Source organism: Onychostoma macrolepis, chromosome 20 (genome assembly GCF_012432095.1).
Source record: "Onychostoma macrolepis isolate SWU-2019 chromosome 20, ASM1243209v1, whole genome shotgun sequence".
In the NCBI taxonomy this organism is placed as follows: Eukaryota; Metazoa; Chordata; class Actinopteri; order Cypriniformes; family Cyprinidae; genus Onychostoma; species Onychostoma macrolepis.
In genome coordinates, this window is record NC_081174.1 from 32,763,102 (window position 1) to 32,769,859 (window position 6,758).

General features: G+C 52.8%; 11 non-coding genes across 11 annotated transcripts; all 11 read right to left on the minus strand.

Annotated features, from left to right (window-relative positions):
* Positions 1-408: 408 nt before the first annotated feature.
* trnak-uuu (transfer RNA lysine (anticodon UUU)) lies at positions 409-481 on the minus strand. The gene has a single exon. It is a non-coding gene; the product is annotated as a tRNA-Lys (tRNA).
* Positions 482-637: 156 nt separating this feature from the next.
* trnas-cga (transfer RNA serine (anticodon CGA)) lies at positions 638-719 on the minus strand. Its single transcript has one exon. It is a non-coding gene; the product is annotated as a tRNA-Ser (tRNA).
* Positions 720-1,012: 293 nt separating this feature from the next.
* On the minus strand, positions 1,013-1,094 carry trnas-aga (transfer RNA serine (anticodon AGA)). Its single transcript has one exon. It is a non-coding gene; the product is annotated as a tRNA-Ser (tRNA).
* Positions 1,095-2,013: 919 nt separating this feature from the next.
* On the minus strand, positions 2,014-2,085 carry trnah-gug (transfer RNA histidin (anticodon GUG)). The gene has a single exon. It is a non-coding gene; the product is annotated as a tRNA-His (tRNA).
* A 647-nt stretch (positions 2,086-2,732) lies between these two features.
* On the minus strand, positions 2,733-2,805 carry trnak-uuu (transfer RNA lysine (anticodon UUU)). The gene has a single exon. It is a non-coding gene; the product is annotated as a tRNA-Lys (tRNA).
* Positions 2,806-2,961: 156 nt separating this feature from the next.
* On the minus strand, positions 2,962-3,045 carry trnar-ucg (transfer RNA arginine (anticodon UCG)). Its single transcript has one exon. It is a non-coding gene; the product is annotated as a tRNA-Arg (tRNA).
* Positions 3,046-3,341: 296 nt separating this feature from the next.
* trnas-aga (transfer RNA serine (anticodon AGA)) lies at positions 3,342-3,423 on the minus strand. The gene has a single exon. It is a non-coding gene; the product is annotated as a tRNA-Ser (tRNA).
* A 917-nt stretch (positions 3,424-4,340) lies between these two features.
* On the minus strand, positions 4,341-4,412 carry trnah-gug (transfer RNA histidin (anticodon GUG)). Its single transcript has one exon. It is a non-coding gene; the product is annotated as a tRNA-His (tRNA).
* A 640-nt stretch (positions 4,413-5,052) lies between these two features.
* Positions 5,053-5,125, minus strand: trnak-uuu (transfer RNA lysine (anticodon UUU)). The gene has a single exon. It is a non-coding gene; the product is annotated as a tRNA-Lys (tRNA).
* A 154-nt stretch (positions 5,126-5,279) lies between these two features.
* On the minus strand, positions 5,280-5,361 carry trnas-cga (transfer RNA serine (anticodon CGA)). Its single transcript has one exon. It is a non-coding gene; the product is annotated as a tRNA-Ser (tRNA).
* A 296-nt stretch (positions 5,362-5,657) lies between these two features.
* trnas-aga (transfer RNA serine (anticodon AGA)) lies at positions 5,658-5,737 on the minus strand. The gene has a single exon. It is a non-coding gene; the product is annotated as a tRNA-Ser (tRNA).
* Positions 5,738-6,758: the final 1,021 nt, after the last annotated feature.

The following is a 6,758-nucleotide window of genomic DNA, read 5'->3' on the forward strand; positions in this document are numbered from 1 at the left end:
CTGTTCTCGTGCAACACTGGCGCCTGACGCACTTGCACCCTAGCCAGCTCAGTCACCCAGCCGAGACTGCAAGCTAGCCCGGCAGCAGACAAAACAGCGGTCCCAACTAGGAGAAAGCAGGTGGCCACGTCTCATCCTGTGGACCTGGGTTTTTCAGTACCGACCCTTTGGACCCACAGCACTGCAAGTTTCCTAGGTCTCTCTTACCTGACTCACTCAGTTCACTTCGTGAGCGCTCTTTCCTAACGAGCTGACCATCAGACTCAGGTGTGCCAAGCGAGGGAGATGCACAAAAGCGCGGCGCTGTGGGTCCCCGAGGAGGAACGAACACCGCTCTAGTAGTGAGTCAACGGTAGAGCTGGACCAGCGTGACAGCAAGCTGAGGCCGCCAACAATATGACAGCCGTTCGCCCGAACAGGGACTTGAACCCTGGACCCTCAGATTAAAAGTCTGATGCTCTACCGACTGAGCTATCCGGGCTCTTGTGTTGCACAGCCCGGTTACGTTTCATACAACAGCAATATCCCCCACAAACCGCCGAGGAGAAGCCTACAAGAAATTGCAGCAGAGAGAGCAAAGGCCTTGGAAGGAACAATTATCGGCACAGAAAACTAAGGCTAAAGGGCCATTGCTAACCGTAGTCGGCAGGGTTCGAACCTGCGCGGGGAGACCCCAATGGATTTCGAGTCCATCGCCTTAACCTCTCGGCCACAACTACGCCTGCGTGCGGGGCTCCAGCTCTCTTGGCTGCAGGAGGGCAGCACAGGACGCCACCGAGCGTCAGACACAAAATCCAGCTGAAGGATGAGGTGGGAAAAGGAGCCCGGCGTCCCGTGGCTCGGCGGCAAAAGGCTGCCGTGACCCGGATTGCTGCGGCCTGGCAGAGTACTAACCACTATCGATCAGGGCGCGCCACTGTCCCACGGCTGCTAAAGGGCCAGCGGCGTGTTTGTCCGATGCAGAGAGGGCGAAAAAGGAACAGACGCTTCTCCTCGGCACGCAGACAAACAGCGTAGTCGGCAGGATTCGAACCTGCGCGGGGAGACCCCAATGGATTTCTAGTCCATCGCCTTAACCACTCGGCCACGACTACGGCAACCTGGGAGTCCCAACTAGGAGAAAGCAGGCTGCTACGTTTAATCCTGTGGACTTCCCACAGCACTGCACGTTTCCTAGGACTCTCTTATCCGACTCACTCAGTTCAATTCATGAGCGCTCTTTCCTAGCGAGCTGACCATCAGACTCAGGGGCCGGATTCACGAAAATCTTCTTCAGAAATAAGTTAAGTAATTTCTTAAAATAAATTCCACAAAGTTCGTAAGAATGTTCTTAAGTGCAGTTCTTGAAAAATTCTTACTAAGTTCTCAAACATGTTCTTAAGAGCGTTTGAATTTTTTTCTTGAGAAAAAAATATGACAGTCTTTATCTGACTCAGTACACGACTGAAGACACACTGATAAACTCACACTTAAAGTATTGTTTATTTGCACTTCTTGCAGATTACCCTAATAATTACAATTAGGCGCGCGCACTATTTTGGCCGCTACCAGCTTGACTGGCGCTCGGCTTCGTGTTTTTAATGTGCCGTGTTTTGGAAAAGTTACTTTTAAAAAGCCTGTCTCAATTTGCAGCCATCTCTTTCGTTCATTTTTGTGTTGTGTTTTTGCGCTCACTTTCCATGTGAGCAGCTTGGTATGTGTGTCCGTGCTGCTACAGTAATACTGTGTATTATATAATACTGTGTATTATATATAAAAAAAGCAAAAGGTCTTGGAAGACACAATTATCGGCACAGGCAGCTAAAGCAAAAGGGCCAGCGTGGGGAGACCCCAATGGATTTCGAAGTCCATCGCCTTAACCTCTCGGCCACGACTACGCCTGTCTGCGGCCCTCCAGCTCTCTTGGCTGCAGGCGGGCAAGACAGGACACCACCAAGCTTCAGACACAAAATCCATCTGAAGGATGAGGTGGCTAAAAGGAGCCCGGCGTCCCCGTTGCTCGACGCAAAAGGCTGCCGTGACCCGGATTCGAACCGGGGTTGCTGCGGCCACAACGCAGAGTACTAACCACTATACGATCACGGCGTGCCACTGGCCCACGGCTGTAAAAGGGTCCAGCGGCGTGTTTGTCCGTTGCAGAGAGGGAGCGCACAAGCGCGCGTGGGACGTGCAAAAAATAGGCACTGCCGCTTCTCTTCGGCGTGCAGGCGAACAACGTAGTCGGCAGGATTCCAAACTGCGCTGGGAGACCCCAACGGATTTCTAGTCCATCGCCTTAATCACGCGGCCGCGACTACGGGGACCCGCGTGTCCTCTGCCCTGTTCTCGTGCAACACTGGCGCCTGACGCACTTGCACCCTAGCCAGCTCAGTCACCCAGCCGAGACTGCAAGCTAGCCCGGCAGCAGACAAAACAGCGGTCCCAACTAGGAGAAAGCAGGTGGCCACGTCTCATCCTGTGGACCTGGGTTTTTCAGTACCGACCCTTTGGACCCACAGCACTGCAAGTTTCCTAGGTCTCTCTTACCTGACTCACTCAGTTCACTTCGTGAGCGCTCTTTCCTAACGAGCTGACCATCAGACTCAGGTGTGCCAAGCGAGGGAGATGCACAAAAAGCGCGAGGCGCTGTGGGTCCCCCCGAGGAGGAACGAACACCGCTCTAGTAGTGAGTCAACGGTAGAGCTGGACCAGCGTGACAGCAAGCTGAGGCCGCCAACAATATGACAGCCGTTCGCCCGAACAGGGACTTGAACCCTGGACCCTCAGATTAAAAGTCTGATGCTCTACCGACTGAGCTATCCGGGCTCTTGTGTTGCACAGCCCGGTTACGTTTCATACAACAGCAATATCCCCCACAAACCGCCGAGGAGAAGCCTACAAGAAATTGCAGCAGAGAGAGCAAAGGCCTTGGAAGGAACAATTATCGGCACAGAAAACTAAGGCTAAAGGGCCATTGCTAACCGTAGTCGGCAGGGTTCGAACCTGCGCGGGGAGACCCCAATGGATTTCGAAGTCCATCGCCTTAACCTCTCGGCCACAACTCGCCTGCGTGCGGGGCTCCAGCTCTCTTGGCTGCAGGAGGGCAGCACAGGGCGCCACCGGCGTCAGACACAAAATCCAGCTGAAGGATGAGGTGGGAAAAGGGAGCCCGGCGTCCCGTGGCTCGGCGGCAAAAGGCTGCCGTGACCCGGATTGCTGCGGCCACAACGCAGAGTACTAACCACTATACGATCAGGCGCGCCACTGTCCCACGGCTGCTAAAGGGCCAGCGGCGTGTTTGTCCGATGCAGAGAGGGAGCGAAAAAGGAACAGACGCTTCTCCTCGGCACGCAGACAAACAGCGTAGTCGGCAGGATTCGAACCTGCGCGGGGAGACCCCAATGGATTTCTAGTCCATCGCCTTAACCACTCGGCCACGACTACGGCAACCTGGGAGTCCCAACTAGGAGAAAGCAGGCTGCTACGTTTAATCCTGTGGACTTCCCACAGCACTGCACGTTTCCTAGGACTCTCTTATCCGACTCACTCAGTTCAATTCATGAGCGCTCTTTCCTAGCGAGCTGACCATCAGACTCAGGGGCCGGATTCACGAAAATCTTCTTCAGAAATAAGTTAAGTAATTTCTTAAAATAAATTCCACAAAGTTCGTAAGAATGTTCTTAAGTGCAGTTCTTGAAAAATTCTTACTAAGTTCTCAAACATGTTCTTAAGAGCGTTTGAATTTTTTTCTTGAGAAAAAAATATGACAGTCTTTATCTGACTCAGTACACGACTGAAGACACACTGATAAACTCACACTTAAAGTATTGTTTATTTGCACTTCTTGCAGATTGCCCTAATAATTACAATTAGGCGCGCGCACTATTTTGGCCGCTACCAGCTTGACTGGCGCTCGGCTTCGTGTTTTTAATGTGCCGTGTTTTGGAAAAGTTACTTTTAAAAAGCCTGTCTCAATTTGCAGCCATCTCTTTCGTTCATTTTTGTGTTGTGTTTTTGCGCTCACTTTCCATGTGAGCAGCTTGGTATGTGTGTCCGTGCTGCTACAGTAATACTGTGTATTATATAATACTGTGTATTATATATAAAAAAAGCAAAAGGTCTTGGAAGACACAATTATCGGCACAGGCAGCTAAAGCAAAAGGGCCAGCGTGGGGAGACCCCAATGGATTTCGAAGTCCATCGCCTTAACCTCTCGGCCACGACTACGCCTGTCTGCGGCCCTCCAGCTCTCTTGGCTGCAGGCGGGCAAGACAGGACACCACCAAGCTTCAGACACAAAATCCATCTGAAGGATGAGGTGGCTAAAAGGAGCCAGCGTCCCGTTGCTCGACGCAAAAGGCTGCCGTGACCCGGATTCGAACCGGGGTTGCTGCGGCCACAACGCAGAGTACTAACCACTATACGATCACGGCGTGCCACTGGCCCACGGCTGTAAAAGGGTCCAGCGGCGTGTTTGTCCGTTGCAGAGAGGGCGCTGGCGGCGTGGGGCGATGCAAAAAATAGGCACTGCCGCTTCTCCTCGGCGTGCAGGCGAACAACGTGGTCGGCAGGATTCCAACCTGCGCTGGGAGACCCCAATGGTTCTAGTCCATCGCCTTAATCACGCGGCCGCGACTACGGGGACCCGCGTGTCCTCTGCCCTGTTCTCGTGCAACACTGGCGCCTGACGCACTTGCACCCTAGCCAGCTCAGTCACCCAGCCGAGACTGCAAGCTAGCCCGGCAGCAGACAAAACAGCGGTCCCAACTAGGAGAAAGCAGGTGGCCACGTCTCATCCTGTGGACCTGGGTTTTTCAGTACCGACCCTTTGGACCCACAGCACTGCAAGTTTCCTAGGTCTCTCTTACCTGACTCACTCAGTTCACTTCGTGAGCGCTCTTTCCTAACGAGCTGACCATCAGACTCAGGTGTGCCAAGCGAGGGAGATGCACAAAAAGCGCGAGGCGCTGTGGGTCCCCCCGAGGAGGAGCGAACACCGCTCTAGTAGTGAGTCAGCGGTGAGCTGGACCAGCGTGACAGCAAGCTGAGGCCGCCAACAATATGACAGCCGTTCGCCCGAACAGGGACTTGAACCCTGGACCCTCAGATTAAAAGTCTGATGCTCTACCGACTGAGCTATCCGGGCTCTTGTGTTGCACAGCCCGGTTACGTTTCATACAACAGCAATATCCCCCACAAACCGCCGAGGAGAAGCCTACAAGAAATTGCAGCAGAGAGCAAAGGCCTTGGAAGGAACAATTATCGGCACAGAAAACTAAGGCTAAAGGGCCATTGCTAACCGTAGTCGGCAGGGTTCGAACCTGCGCGGGGAGACCCCAATGGATTTCGAGTCCATCGCCTTAACCTCTCGGCCACAACTACGCCTGCGTGCGGGCTCCAGCTCTCTTGGCTGCAGGAGGGCAGCACAGGGCGCCACCGGCGTCAGACACAAAATCCAGCTGAAGGATGAGGTGGGAAAAGGAGCCCGGCGTCCCGTGGCTCGGCGGCAAAAGGCTGCCGTGACCCGGATTGCTGCGGCCTGGCATGAGTACTAACCACTATACGATCAGGGCGCGCCACTGTCCCACGGCTGCTAAAAGGGCCAGCGGCGTGTTTGTCCGATGCAGAGAGGGGCGAAAAAGGAACAGGCGGCTTCTCCTCGGCACGCAGACAAACAGCGTGGTCGGCAGGATTCGAACCTGCGGGGAGACCCCAATGGATTTCTAGTCCATCGCCTTAACCACTCGGCCACGACTACGGCAACCTGGGAGTCCCAACTAGGAGAAAGCAGGCTGCTACGTTTAATCCTGTGGACTTCCCACAGCACTGCACGTTTCCTAGGACTCTCTTATCCGACTCACTCAGTTCAATTCATGAGCGCTCTTTCCTAGCGAGCTGACCATCAGACTCAGGGGCCGGATTCACGAAAATCTTCTTCAGAAATAAGTTAAGTAATTTCTTAAAATAAATTCCACAAAGTTCGTAAGAATGTTCTTAAGTGCAGTTCTTGAAAAATTCTTACTAAGTTCTCAAACATGTTCTTAAGAGCGTTTGAATTTTTTTCTTGAGAAAAAAATATGACAGTCTTTATCTGACTCAGTACACGACTGAAGACACACTGATAAACTCACACTTAAAGTATTGTTTATTTGCACTTCTTGCAGATTACCCTAATAATTACAATTAGGCGCGCGCACTATTTTGGCCGCTACCAGCTTGACTGGCGCTCGGCTTCGTGTTTTTAATGTGCCGTGTTTTGGAAAAGTTACTTTTAAAAAGCCTGTCTCAATTTGCAGCCATCTCTTTCGTTCATTTTGTGTTGTGTTTTTGCGCTCACTTTCCATGTGAGCAGCTTGGTATGTGTGTCCGTGCTGCTACAGTAATACTGTGTATTATATAATACTGTGTATTATATATAAAAAAAGCAAAAGGTCTTGGAAGACACAATTATCGGCACAGGCAGCTAAAGCAAAAGGGCCAGCGTGGGGAGACCCCAATGGTTCGAGTCCATCGCCTTAACCTCTCGGCCACGACTACGCCTGTCTGCGGCCCTCCAGCTCTCTTGGCTGCAGGCGGGCAAGACAGGACACCACCAAGCTTCAGACACAAAATCCATCTGAAGGATGAGGTGGCTAAAAGGAGCCCGGCGTCCCCGTTGCTCGACGCAAAAGGCTGCCGTGACCCGGATTCGAACCGGGGTTGCTGCGGCCACAACGCAGAGTACTAACCACTATCGATCACGGCGTGCCACTGGCCCACGGCTGTAAAAGGGTTATCGC